At 47.1% G+C, this 14,247-nt stretch overlaps 1 protein-coding gene across 9 annotated transcripts in view; it reads right to left on the minus strand.

The window, feature by feature from the left end:
- CHID1 (chitinase domain containing 1) overlaps positions 1 to 5,687 on the minus strand; it is a 353,433-nt gene extending 347,746 nt beyond the window's left edge. For 4 of the 9 annotated variants that reach the window (XM_043517840.1, XM_043517845.1, XM_043517846.1 and 1 more), the window contains exon 1: positions 1,540 to 1,687. The gene's annotated coding sequence lies outside the window, so the exon portion shown is untranslated. Of the gene's footprint in view, positions 1 to 1,523; positions 1,824 to 5,632 lie in introns of those variants that run through there. The other 5 variants (XM_043517843.1, XM_043517844.1, XM_043517841.1 and 2 more) reach the window with 3 other exon arrangements.
- Between the last annotated feature and the right edge of the window lie 8,560 nt (positions 5,688 to 14,247).

The raw sequence follows: 14,247 nt of genomic DNA on the forward strand, positions 1-14,247 counted from the left end.
CAGTGCTTTAAGAATTCGGATTAAAGCACTGCTGCGGCAGCGCTCAAACGTCACTGCCACTGGGCGGGGGGAGAAGTAGTAGTACCTGTCCCGGGGGCTGTGATTTAAAAGGGCCCGGGGCTCCAGCCGCCGCTCCTGCAGCAGCGCCAGCCGGAACCCCGGTCTTTTAAATTGCCGCTGGAGCCCCACGCGGCGTGGGCCAGGGAGCACAGATGGACTGGCTGGGGGACCCTGACCCCAGCCCTGACCCTTCCACCCGAGGCCCCACCCCTTCAGAGCGGTCCTATGCTGGTTTAAGAACTGCATTTGACTTTCACCCCGGCCTATTTCTAGTTGTTAGTGCCTCCAGTTATCCCCCCAAAATGGCACCCTTTTCTGACAACTCCCAAAAAAGGAAATGTTGCCCTAAGAACTTGCATACTGTTTGCAGCTTATTTGTTAGCTAAATAAGTAGTAACCCCACTATGTACTTGTCATCAAATATGAAAATATTTGCAAACCCCACCAGAGTGGTGAGGCACTGTGGCTACTTGCTACCTAAAGGACGGAAGCGGAGGTTAAGCCTTCCTGGGAGGGATGAAACAGTCGGAAAGAGACACTGCTCATGGTGAACAGAGCAGCTTTGGTAGAGTAAACCCAGGAACCCAGAAATGGGACACTGAACCGAAAGGGCACTGAATTACAGAGAACTCTTTTCTAGGTGTCTGGCTGGTAGGTCTGACCAACACGCTCAGGGTCCAACCGACTGCCATATTTAAGGGCCGTAAGAATTGTTTCCCCAAATCAGAGGAGTAGATTTTTCCTCCTTCCTCTGCAGAATTCTGGGGGGCGAGTTCGCTGGCTTAAGCTAGAGTGACTGGTGAATTCTTTGTCACTTGAAGTCTTTAAAGCAAAATACCAGGATTTTCAGTCACTCAGGCAGAGGTGATATGCCTACAACAGGAGCGAGGGGGTGAGGCTCTGGGGCTTGCGATCCGTCATGATGGTCCCTTCTGGCCTTCAAGCCCCCAACACCAGCGCAGCAGGGGGACACCCCCAACCACCCTTCCCCAAATAAATTCCCACCACCACCACCCCTTGGTGGAAAGACAGCCCCGGGGCAGCCGAGGGCTATCCCCACAGGTCCCCTGGGGGAAGAGGCCACCCGCCACTGGATAAACGGGAGAAGGAGAAACACCAAGCACCCTGTCCCCGCATTTCTCCGCCACGCTTGGGCAGCAGAGGAGACACCCAGAGAAGTTATTCACCGGGAGGGAGGGCAGGGGGAACTGAGGGAGCGGGAGCCCCAGCGACCGCTGCGGGCCGAGGGGCTGACCCAGTCGCAGGGGAGGAGCCCGGCACCGACCACGCCGCGCGGGAGCGGCCAGCCCCCCCGCGCGCCGGGGCCCGGGAGCCGCCTCCAGCGCCGGAGCCGGGGCCCCCCCGGCCGGGCGCGCGCGCGCGCGCGCGCGCTCTCCCTGGCCCGCCAGCCAGGCTGGCGCAATCGCCGCCGTGACGCGGCCGAGTCCCCACCCGGCTGTTACCCCCCGGCGGCCGCCGCCGCCTGCTGCTGCTGCTGCTGCTGCTGCTTCCCTCCGCCGCCCGGACTCGGAAGTGGAAGCGAGCGGGGGGGAGGGGCCCACCCCCGCGCTCGCCCTCTTAAAGCGGCCACCCACGCTCCCTGCGCCGGCCCGCGCTGCTCTGGCCCCCGCAGCAACAAATCGATAAAGAGCCGCGGGGGAGGGGGGGGGCGGGGAAGAGAGAGTGTTCTGAGCTGTTCAATTAAAGGGTCCCTCCTCCCGCCACGCTTTTTTTCTTTCCCACAAGCGCCGGAGCCCCGCCTAGCTTCAGCTCCTGCCCCGCAGCGGCCCCTTGCGGCCAGCCCGGCACGGCCTCGTTCTGCACCCGCAGCGGGACTTTCCCCAGAGCCGGCAGCCTCCTGCGGGCCAGGCGTGCGGGGCCCCCGCAGCCGTCCCGCTTCTCCCAGGCGGCTCTCGCAGATTAACGGGCAGGGCAGCAGCGTTCGCTAGGGAAATGTAGTTTGATTTCATCAGCTTTCCCGCCCTTCGAAAATGGAAACAGGCATTGGGCAGGTCACAGGTGCAAATAGGGTTGCCAACTTCCTAATTTCAGAGTAGCAGCCGTGTTAGTCTGTATTCGCAAAAAGAAAAGGAGTACTGGTGGCACCTTAGAGACTAACAAATTTATTAGAGCATAAGCTTTCGTGAGCTACAGCTCACTTCATCGGATGCATTTGGTGGAAAAAACAGAGGAGAGATTTATATACACACACACAGAGAACATGAAACAATGGGTTTATCATACACACTGTAAGGAGATCAGAGTAGCAGCCGTGTTAGTCGGTATTCGCAAAAAGAAAAGGAGTACCGGTGGCACCTTAGAGACTAACAAATTTATTAGAGCATAAGTTTTCGTGAGCTACAGCTCACTTGAAGTGAGCTGTAGCTCACGAAAACTTATGCTCTAATAAATTTGTTAGTCTCTAAGGTGCCACCGGTACTCCTTTTCTTTTTACTGTAAGGAGAGTGATCACTTAAGATAAGCCATCACCAGCAGCGGGGGCGGGGGGGGGAAGGGGGAAGGAGGAAAACCTTTCATGGTGACAAGCAAGGTAGGCTAATTCCAGCAGTTAACAAGAATATCAGAGGAACAGTGGGGGGTGAGGTGGGAGGGAGAAATACCATGGGGAAATAGTTTTACTTTGTGTAATGACTTATCCATTCCCAGTCTCTATTCAAGCCTAAGTTAATTGTATCCAGTTTGCAAATTAATTCCAATTCAGCCGTCTCTCGTTGGAGTCTGTTTTTGAAGCTTTTTTGTTGAAGTATAGCCACTCTTAGGTCTGTGATCGAGTGACCAGAGAGATTGAAGTGTTCTCCAACTGGTTTTTGAATGTTATAATTCTTGACGTCTGATTTGTGTCCATTCATTCTTTTACGTAGAGACTGTCCAGTTTGGCCAATGTACATGGCAGAGGGGCATTGCTGGCACATGATGGCATATATCACATTGGTAGATGCGCAGGTGAACGAGCCTCTGATAGTGTGGCTGATGTGATTAGGCCCTATGATGGTATCCCCTGAATAGATATGTGGACAGAGTTGGCAACGGGCTTTGTTGCAAGGATAGGTTCCTGGGTTAGTGGTTCTGTTGTGTGGTGTGTGGTTGCTGGTGAGTATTTGCTTCAGATTGGGGGGCTGTCTGTAAGCAAGGACTGGTCTGTCTCCCAAGATCTGTGAGAGTGATGGCTCGTCCTTCAGGATAGGTTGTAGATCCGTGATGATGCGCTGAAGAGGTTTTAGTTGGGGGCTGAAGGTGATGGCTAGTGGCGTTCTGTTGTTTTCTTTGTTGGGCCTGTCCTGTAGTAGGTGACTTCTGGGTACTCTTCTGGCTCTGTCAATCTGTTTATTCACTTCAGCAGGTGAGTACTGTAGTTTTAAGAATGCTTGATAGAGATCTTGTAGGTGTTTGTCTCTGTCTGAGGGGTTGGAGCAAATGCGGTTATATCGTAGCGCTTGGCTGTAGACAATGGATCGAGTGGTATGATCTGGATGAAAGCTAGAGGCATGTAGGTAGGAATAGCGGTCAGTAGGTTTCCGATATAGGGTGGTGTTTATGTGACCATCACTTATTAGCACCGTAGTGTCCAGGAAGTGGATCTCTTGTGTGGACTGGTCCAGGCTGAGGTTGATGGTGGGATGGAAATTGTTGAAATCATGGTGGAATTCCTCAAGAGCTTCTTTTCCATGGGTCCAGATGATGAAGATGTCATCAATGTAGCGCAAGTAGAGTAGGGGCATTAGGGGACGAGAGCTGAGGAAGCGTTCTAAGTCAGCCATAAAAATGTTGGCATACTGTGGGGCCATGCGGGTACCCATCGCAGTGCCGCTGATTTGAAGGTATACATTGTCACCAAATGTGAAATAGTTATGGGTCAGGACAAAGTCACAAAGTTCAGCCACCAGGTTAGCCGTGACAGTATCGGGGATACTGTTCCTGACGGCTCGTAGTCCATCTTTGTGTGGAATGTTGGTGTAGAGGGCTTCTACATCCATAGTGGCTAGGATGGTGTTTTTAGGAAGATCACCAATGGACTGTAGTTTCCTCAGGAAATCGGTGGTGTCTCGAAGATAGCTGGGAGTGCTGGTAACAAAGGGCCTGAGGAGGGAGTCTACATAGCCAGACAATCCTGCTGCCAGGGTGCCAATGCCTGAGATGATGGGGCGTCCAGGATTTCCAGGTTTATGGATCTTGGGTAGCAGATAGAATACCCTCACCTACTACAGGACAGGCCCAACAAAGAAAACAACAGAACGCCACTAGCCATCACCTTCAGCCCCCAACTAAAACCTCTCCAATGCATCATCAAGGATCTACAACCTATCCTGAAGGACGAGCCATCACTCTCACAGATCTTGGGAGACAGACCAGTCCTTGCTTACAGACAGCCCCCCAATCTGAAGCAAATACTCACCAGCAACCACACACCACACAACAGAACCACTAACCCAGGAACCTATCCTTGCAACAAAGCCCGTTGCCAACTCTGTCCACATATCTATTCAGGGGATACCATCATAGGGCCTAATCACATCAGCCACACTATCAGAGGCTCGTTCACCTGCGCATCTACCAATGTGATATATGCCATCATGTGCCAGCAATGCCCCTCTGCCATGTACATTGGCCAAACTGGACAGTCTCTACGTAAAAGAATGAATGGACACAAATCAGACGTCAAGAATTATAACATTCAAAAACCAGTTGGAGAACACTTCAATCTCTCTGGTCACTCGATCACAGACCTAAGAGTGGCTATACTTCAACAAAAAAGCTTCAAAAACAGACTCCAATGAGAGACTGCTGAATTGGAATTAATTTGCAAACTGGATACAATTAACTTAGGCTTGAATAGAGACTGGGAATGGATGAGTCATTACACAAAGTAAAACTATTTCCCCATGGTATTTCTCCCTCCCACCTCACCCCCCACTGTTCCTCTGATATTCTTGTTAACTGCTGGAATTAGCCTACCTTGCTTGTCACCATGAAAGGTTTTCCTCCTTTCCCCCCCCTGCTGCTGGTGATGGCTTATCTTAAGTGATCACTCTCCTTACAGTGTGTATGATAAACCCATTGTTTCATGTTCTCTGTGTGTGTGTATATAAATCTCTCCTCTGTTTTTTCCACCAAATGCATCCGATGAAGTGAGCTGTAGCTCACGAAAGCTTATGCTCTAATAAATTTGTTAGTCTCTAAGGTGCCACCAGTACTCCTTTTGTTTTTGCAACTTCCTAATGGCACACATCAAATATCCTTGCCCTGCCCCCGCTCCCTCCATTGTCCCCTCCCTCTGTCAACCCTGGGGTAGGGGGTTGGAGTGGGGCTGGGGGCTCTGGGGTGGGGCCAGAAATGAGGGGTTCACGGTGTGGGAGGGGGCTCGGTCTGGGGCTGAGGAGTTTGGAGTGTGGGAGAGGGCTCAGGGTTGGGATACAGGGTGTGGGCTTCAGGAGGGAGTTTGGGTGCGGGAGGAGTCTCAGGGCTGGTGTAGGATGTGGGCTCCAGGAGGGAGTTTGGGTGCAGGAGGGGGCTCAGGGGTGTGGGGTGCAGGCTCCGGCCAGGTGGCGCTTACCTTAGGCTGCTCCTGGAAGTAGCCACCATGTCTAGCTCCTAGGCTGAGGGGCCAGGGTCTCTGTGCGCTGCCCACACCTATAGGCACCACCCCCACGGATCCCATTGGCCACAGTTCCCGTCCAATGGGAGCCGCAGAGCCGATACTTGGGGCAGGGGCAGTGCGTGGAGCCTCCCTGGCCACCCCTGCACCTGGGGACCGCAGGGACATGCCAGCCACTTCCAGGAGCCACGCAGAGAGGGCGGGCAGGTAGGCAGGCAGCCTGCCTTAGCCCTGCTGTGCTGCGACCAGATTTTTAACAGCTGACCATAGCCACCACGGTCCTTTTTCAACTGGGCGTTTCGGTTGAAAACCAGCTACCTAGCAACCCTAGGTGCACAATACCCTCCAGAACATCACCTAATTTTATAGTCTGCATTTCCTTTTAGTAAGAGCAGGGCTTAAATTCAGCCGCTGTCTGGAGCAGAGCTGTGATAAATATTTTCAGAGAGCCCTGAGACTCCCAGAAATATTCTATGACAGTGGTTCCCAAACTGGGGTTCACCAAATGTTACCGGGGGTTCTCGGGGAAAAAAATTCCCTAATGACAGACAGAGCTGTCCATAGGGACCCTGGGCAGCACTGAGCCAGCAGCCCTGAGCCTTGGGGACTTCCAAGAGCTAAGCAGCTCAAAGCAAGCATATCTATCACACAGAGGAGATTTAAACTTAAAGACTCCTTATATGAAATAGAAAGGGAGGTGGATATTTTTTGCTGTTTTTAAAATTAAATCGGTTGCTCGTGTTGTTTTTAAATTATTATGAAGAACAAGTTTAAGCTTTGTTGTAATGTGCATTGTTTGCCTGGACTGTTCAAGACCTGAATGCTTGTGTAGGAGGAACTCTGAGTTGGCTTCTTAAATACCTTCATGCTGTTTCACATCTGATACTCCTTGATGAAACATAGGAGTCAGAAGCGCCAGTACAGGGGGGAGACGAGGGTCACGTGCTGCCCCCATCTCAGCGCGCCCCCCTTTGGGTCCCTCCGCTTTTTCCAGCGGTGCCCTGCCAGACCCCGGGGTACACAGGGGCTTTGCCCCCGCACAGTTTTTTTCTCCTGGCACCTCTGATAGGAGCCTTGTCTTATAACAGGCTTAATCAAAAGTGATACAAGCTATAAAAGTGAGATCTTGGAAAAGTGTTGCCATTTTCATAAAGTAATAAAAATACTGTAATGATAAATAATAATTAATAAATAGTGTGTAATAAGCAAGTCATAAAAACAAATGTTATATTTCCAAGATCACTGCTTTATAATTTATGTTGAGGAAGGGGAGAAAATCCCTGGAAATATTCATTTTTAGGAGCGGGTTCATGAGACTTGACATTTTAGTGAAAGGGGTTTGCAGGCTGTTAAAGTTTGGGAACCACTGCTCTATGAGAATGTAAGCCCTGAGTAAGAGTGAATATGATGGAAACTAACATCATACTTGTAGAATAGAATTCAGGTAATGGGCACATCTCATCCCACTTGGGTGCATCAGCATCCCAGAACCCTGTAGGATGCTTCCATAGCAGGAATGACATTTTTAAACTAGCCATAGGCTTCCAAAGAGTTGTTTTTGCAGTGTATTTAGTTCACACTAGTAGTCAGTTTTATTTATAAGGCACTCAAATTTTACAAGGTGCTTCATAAGATGAGGCAGGTACCCTGTCTAAAGCTGTTTGCAGTCTAAATATAGTCATGACATCAGATTCTCTGTTCACTTGTAACTTGTGTTCTCATTCACCACAAACTTTGTACCCTCCATGCACATCAAAAGACCCTATACTTAAATCTCTGAAAAAGCAGGAAATACAGTATTAAGGTTGTGTCATGCGGGAGACATTACTTAACTTTGCCCACATGCAGTTGGCAAATAGCACAGGGACAAAACCAAACCTGGTCATCTATCCCTAACAAAATCTGCCATTTGCTGTGTTGTGTCCAATAATGCTATATAATCATTCCTTTTCAAACACTTCTGCTGACTCTCCCTATAGTATATGTAGCTCTATTGATCCAAGGATTAGATGCAACAAGTTGACAGAGCTCACGCTGCCATTTGAGGATAGCTACAGCTAAAGGAATCATTGATTCTTTTTCTCTGGGCTGTGATATGCAGAAGGTCCAAGTAGATGATCACAATGGCCCCTATAAATTTAAGAAAGTATGTAAATTTTGAACACAACTGTAGAGTTTCAGGGATGCTAGAAAAGCTGCCACAGTCAAAGTTGCCACTGCCTCCAGAGACTGACATTCTACTAGGTATGTCAAGAAGATAGGGAATATGAGAACACTTCACCAATTCCTAATACTAGCATATACTCTTTGCCCACCAGAACTTCACATCTGCACTAGCAATTGCACTATGACTATGCACTCTGACCTCTGTGCTACTCTATTGTCCTGGAGAATCGTAGCAGTCTGGTACCACACATCACAGCACACCACTAGGCTCAGTCCTAGCTAACCAAAGGTGCTGTTTTAAGGATTCACTATGGGTTAAGAATGAGAAACTCTTTAGTGGCATGTATGGAGCAGACAAAGTGGTTGAATGTTCCCTAGATAGCTCACATTTGCTAAGACTAACCTAAATGTGATCTTTATCCAAGTCAAGACAAGGTCTAAGAGTTTCTACCACATTACTCTTGTGCATTTTTCACACTGTCCTCCAAAGCCCGAATCCACAAAGCTATTTAGGATCCTAATTTCCACTGAAATCAATGGAAGTCAGGAACCTAAATATCTGAATGAATCCGATGAAGTGAGCTGTAGCTCATGAAAGCTTCTGCTCAAATAAATTTGTTTGTCTCTAAGGTGCCACAAGTACTCCTTTTCTTTTTGCAAATTCAGACTAACACGCTGATACTCTGAAACCTAAATATCTTTGTGGGTCTGGGCCCAAGTGCTCAGGAAGGATACAGTCCTATGTTCTCACAGACTTGTTGGCGCTGCTCAATGGGGGCAGAATTAAGGTTGTGCGGCAAAAAATTCCAGCTAGCGCAGAAAGCTGCAGTGCATCTCCTCAGCAACACTGGCTACTGCTCTCTACACTGGCTTCTCATGGAATTTTGAATCAAGTTCAAAGTGTTTATCTTCAAGGCACTCCATGGCCTAGGCTCAGGATATCTTAAAGATTGCCTAGAGCTCCAGGATGAAGACTGTGGTTGATAATATCACTTCTCTGGCACAATTGGAACTCTCTGCAAGAGTAAAGTTCATCTGTGCAGGGGACAGAATTTTCTTGGGGGGTTGGTCCAAGACAGTGGAATGAACTTCCCCAGGAACTAAGGATCATCACAAGCCTCACCCCCTTCCACCGCAAGTGCAAGGTGCATTTCTTTGGCTTGCTTTCTCTAACATAAACACAGAGGAACATGTGTATTTATAAAAAACAAAATGAAAACACAAAGAACCAAAAACAACAACAAAAAATCCCACAAAAATTGAAACACCTTACCAAAACAAGACATTCCACTGCAGACACTTCTCCTCCTCGGAAGAGGATGCAAGAACAAACAATATATGACAGATGTTTGTCACGTTGCTTAATGCACCGCTAGAAGGCTCCTAGATAGTACAGTGATGATCGTATTATAAGAACCCATACAGAATAGAATAGTATGGTGTTTGCATAACTGTAACTCTATTTCCTGGTTTTCAAAGGTTTAATTATAGGTGCATTTGGTGTTCTGGAAGGGTACAAAATACTACCAGTCAATCTGAACTCTATGTTAACAAAATTTTTGGGCAGTGAATTTCCCTTGTTTCGAGGAAATGGTGGTAGTGAGGGGGGCATGACTGAAGGGCTCCTATGGGGGAGAATAAAGGGACTTCTTTCTGGAAAGAACTCATCAATTGGCTACCAGCTCTTACCTTCTTCTGGCCCATTCATGCCTCCAGTAGGGCTGGGTGGGTCCTGGGGAGAAGAGCAGGTGGAGTTGAGGGGCTGTGAGCTAGTGAGGGGAAGGGAATTCTCAGACTCCGTATTCCACTTCAGAGACTAGTGCAGGAGAAGGGGGCTCTGTTCAACCTTCTTCAGCACAGGAGGATCAGATGTGAATTGGCTTGTCCTCATCTCAATGGTATATTCTCAGAAGAAAGAGAAGAAGCCCAGAATCACTGATCTGTAAACCACACCATTCATTTCAATGTGTTCTCAAATCCTGCCCCTCACACAGATCTCAGTGCCTGTATGCTTGTGCCATGCACTGAGCATGCCAGTTTCCAGTCTCAGTGTTTTGTGCCTTATGAATACACCAAGCATGCCAATTCCTATTGCCCAGCATAGATCCAGTCCATCATGCCTAGTACTGCATGGCGGGAATTCAGTGAGCCTCTCTCAGCAGAGAACCAATTCATCCGGGCTGGATCTCTTTCAATCAGCCTAACCCTACACAACCACACCAGGTTTCGTATTCCACACACACAGTGCTGCCCACCAAACTGTCCCAGGGTGGGACTTAGGCAGATAGGTAGATGGCATTGAGGATACATTTGTGAGATACTGAACTTCCTCAGTGGACACACACCACTAGACCCAAAAGGCAGTTTGAATGCAGCACACCAATCTCCCAAGGAAAGGATTTGTACTTATGATCCCTGGGGTCAAAGACCTGTACTGCTTCTTCAACCAAGCCACCATGTGAGCACATAGATCTATGTGTAACAAACAAGAGAGTTCTTGAGGAATCAATAGCTCCCATACATACAAATAGTCTGTAAGCCAATACTAAAGCTTTTGTAATGCAATAAGTTTTGAAATATTTCTAAACTGGTCCTTGGTACTGTTCAACAGTTGAGCTCAGGGGTAGTCCAGTGATATATTTTTTATGAGATTCATAGCCTTATTTTCCCTGCCTCTTTACAAAAGTGTCATAAGAATGTGAAAATGACAAAAACAGATACTTTTCATGGGCTATATATTGGGAAACCCTTGACATACGTTCTTAAATTTGTACCCCAAACTCTACCTCATCTCCTGTCTCCTTATGTGTGTGGATGATAGAGCAATTGGAAGCATTTTAAAGAAAAAACTCTGCTCCTGTGGTGAAGTTTCCAAAAGAAGCTCCTAACCCAAACCAGAATGCAGACAGGGATCAGTAACGTGTACAGCAGACTCTCAGAAATCTGCCAGACTGAGTATTTTGATACTGCTCAGATTCAATGACTACAGCATGTTACCCTGAGCTAGCCAGTGACTTCAACATAAGGTATCCTTATGCATTCATCCTCTCCAGAGCCGCAGTCCTGCAGTGCCTGCATGTACAAACCACTGTGGCATGTCATCCAGGCTCAACGCAGTTGTAGAGCTAACTTGAACTCCTAATAACTTTTAAAATTTTATTTAAATTGAAGTTACAGTGGGTACCAGAAACTAGCAGAGATCAAACCCTATCAGGTAATACTGTTTGGAGTGTTTCAGTGCAATAGTTTGAGCCCCAGATGTGCACAAAATGTGCACTAAGAAACAGAAAATGATACTGTCACATTTTTAGAGGTTCTGTGCCTTGAGAACCCCTTGTTCAAGTGACCACTAACTGTAGTCTAATGTGGCACCGCAATTTTCCAGATAATCTGAGTGTCTGGGGATTTTAGAGCACTTAGAAAAAATCATCTGTTTAACGGTAGGTTCAGCTCAACCTTAACTATAGAGGAGCTACTACTGCACTATCATCTAAAGCAAGTACAAAATGCTACTATTTTGATTTGGAGGTATTTCACATCCACTGTGCAAGGTGAAAGTGACAATGCAAGCTGCAAGGCACATAAAGATATGACCCATGACATTCTATGTTGAGCTACAGACACTGGGGTAAGGAAGTGAGAAATAAAAAGATAAGATTATATGACTATTTTGGTTTGTTGTCTTCACTACTTGATGGTAATCTATGTAAGATTCATTATAATTTTCCTTTACCCCTCATTGCTCTGTACTGTGGGCCTCATGAAAACTGTAAGTTGAATGAACAAAGGAGACTTGTCCGTCTGAGTGTGCGGGAGTATGGGAAGGGGCAACATGGAAAAAATTGGAGTGGCAAAAGCACACCAAGAGGGTATGTTAAATTACTGTAATCTAATAAGCACTTGAGCCATTATATACCTACTTTGTTGCTTGAGGAGATTTTTGATCACACTGACCATTGGACTCATTGCAGTCTGTGAAGTATCCTTACCTCTCTCCCAGTCCATCATCATGTTCATGTTTTATATTTGCATTATTTGGGGATTCTTACAAGTCATGGGAGCCCAAAAAACATGAGATTCTAATTACTGGAATTGTATTATCCTTATCTATTCAGATGCATAGATTAGCTCTACACACAGCTTCCAAATCAGCATTTCATATGAAGGCAATACAACAGTCCTAAACTAGCAAAAAGAATCACTGGTATTCTTGGAGCCAGTTCAGTCCTCTCACATGCCTGACTCCCACTGAAGCTAGCACACATGCTACATTTGGAACAGAGCAGTAGTCTTGCCAGCAAAGTCAGAGGGACAGACCCTCAGTACTACAAGCCCCACTAAGGTTCCCAGAAATACAAGTTCTCTTCTCCATCCCCACCAATAAGTTTGTGAACACCTCTCTCTTCCCATATATTCTCTGCCTCATCCTCCTTCCAAATTTCCAGTCTCTATTATCCACATGCACTCAATGTGGTTCTCTGTCCTTCTTTAATGGTGGCTGGGTCACACAGAGATTGATGAGTCTGGCACAGTCTTTGCTAACAGAGCACAGTCTTTATCAGTACAGGCTCATGCTTTTAGAACCGGAGATCCCAGATTTACTGGTGTTGGACACAGGGCCCATGGGTCAATTTCCTTTCTGCAACCAATGCATCCCCTCTCTGCCAGGCTAAGCTCCCCACATTCTGCACTCAGAGCTGGCAGGAATGGAAGGTACTGAGCCAGCTCAAGAGCAGCCTGTCCAGGAAGGATCAATGCAGCTCCGACTAGCAGGAGGCCGCAGCTGAAGGTCAGCTCAGCTGATCAGCAAGCCTCTGAGTGAGTTTGCTGTTGTAAGTTTCAGGGTTGTTCTAGCTTACTCCTGGCTGTTTATGGTCCTAAAGGACCTTTTGGGCAGCCAGTGATCTCTGGGATGTGATGACCCCAGCCTCACCCCCAAGGCTGACCTAAGGGAAAATGTTGCCTTGGATGAACTTGTATTTTAGTGCCTCTGGCCTCCGCTGCTTCCCCGGGGTCTCCACGCATCCCCCCATTGCTCCTGGCCCCAACTGCCTCCCCATCAATCCCCCCCATCACTCCTGGACCTTGCTGCCTCTCTCCCCTCCTTTGCCCTGAACTCCTTTCCATGGCCCGCCCCGCTCCTTGCCATTTGACCACAATGTGCCCCCTCCCCTGACTATAGTGCCTTGGGCAGTCACCCACCCATAACCCTGCTCACCCTCTACACTGGGAGTGTGTTGTGTATGAGCTAGCCACACTGCTGTACAAGATTTTCCTATGCCAAGGGAACCTTCTACTCACCGGTTTCAGTTGTTTTGTGCTATGAGTGGTAAAAAGCAGCCATAACAGGGCTGAGGATCTGGCTGTTTGTCTCCACAACATGCCATCCAAATAATAATTGTTTGAACACAAACAAAAGATTTAAGATGACTCATTTCAAACCTTTGCCTCACTGTGCGTGGTTTGGCTAGATTTCTTCTCTGAGTTTTCCTGAATCCTAGGGATTTATGACATTTAGGAATTTTCTAGATTTTGAGATTTGTAGGCTGCACTTACATTAGGTCATTTGAAATATAGTGTAAGCCCTTTGGAGCAGGGCCGCTTTTTAATGTATTTGTATAGTGCATGCCACAATGGGGCCCTGGGCATGATGACAACACAAATAAATAACATAGTAGGAAGGTTTTGAAGGAGCAACTTTAAGTATTTTAAGTTTTTGAACTCTGATTCACAGTAGTACAGCAAAATACGGAAGCTGATTCTCCATGGTCTTGCACTTTGTGTAGTCAATTACACTTGTGCAAAGTGAGCACAATTCTGTTTTGGCAGCATTTTACACCCACTTTGCATTAGTCCTAATGAACATATGGTGCAAGAAAGTGTAAAGTCATGTTTTTGGTTCACTACCACAACTAATTGCCATTTTCCTTGATCTGATTTTGTACATTAGGTACAATATGCAAGAGTCAAATTCAATCTGCAGACACAGATATAGAACTTCTATTGTACTTCAAATTGTACTTGTGTAAGAGATTAGAAATTCATCCTAAAGAAGTAGCTGAAAATGTCATTTTAAAAGAGACAGATAGAAGGCTTAATCTCACAAGCACTGCATGCCCGAACTCCCATGGATAATAATTCAGTGTTACTTTGATACATGGAAGGTATCAGTTTATCTTTTTATAGATTGTATCCTTATTTGACCTATTTAATATTAAATTTGTCTGGGTAAAAGTCTGCATGTAATGCATCACAGTTAAATTCTAGCTAAAACAAAAATTTCGACGCATTACTCAGAACTGAAAACAAACTCAGACCGGCCTCAGCGGAGGTGGCCTGCAAATCTGCTCAAAGCATTGAATACTAAAAGGAGGAGGGGAACATTTCTTGGTGAAGCTGAGTTTATA

Source organism: Dermochelys coriacea, chromosome 6 (genome assembly GCF_009764565.3).
Source record: "Dermochelys coriacea isolate rDerCor1 chromosome 6, rDerCor1.pri.v4, whole genome shotgun sequence".
NCBI classification, from domain to species: Eukaryota; Metazoa; Chordata; order Testudines; family Dermochelyidae; genus Dermochelys; species Dermochelys coriacea.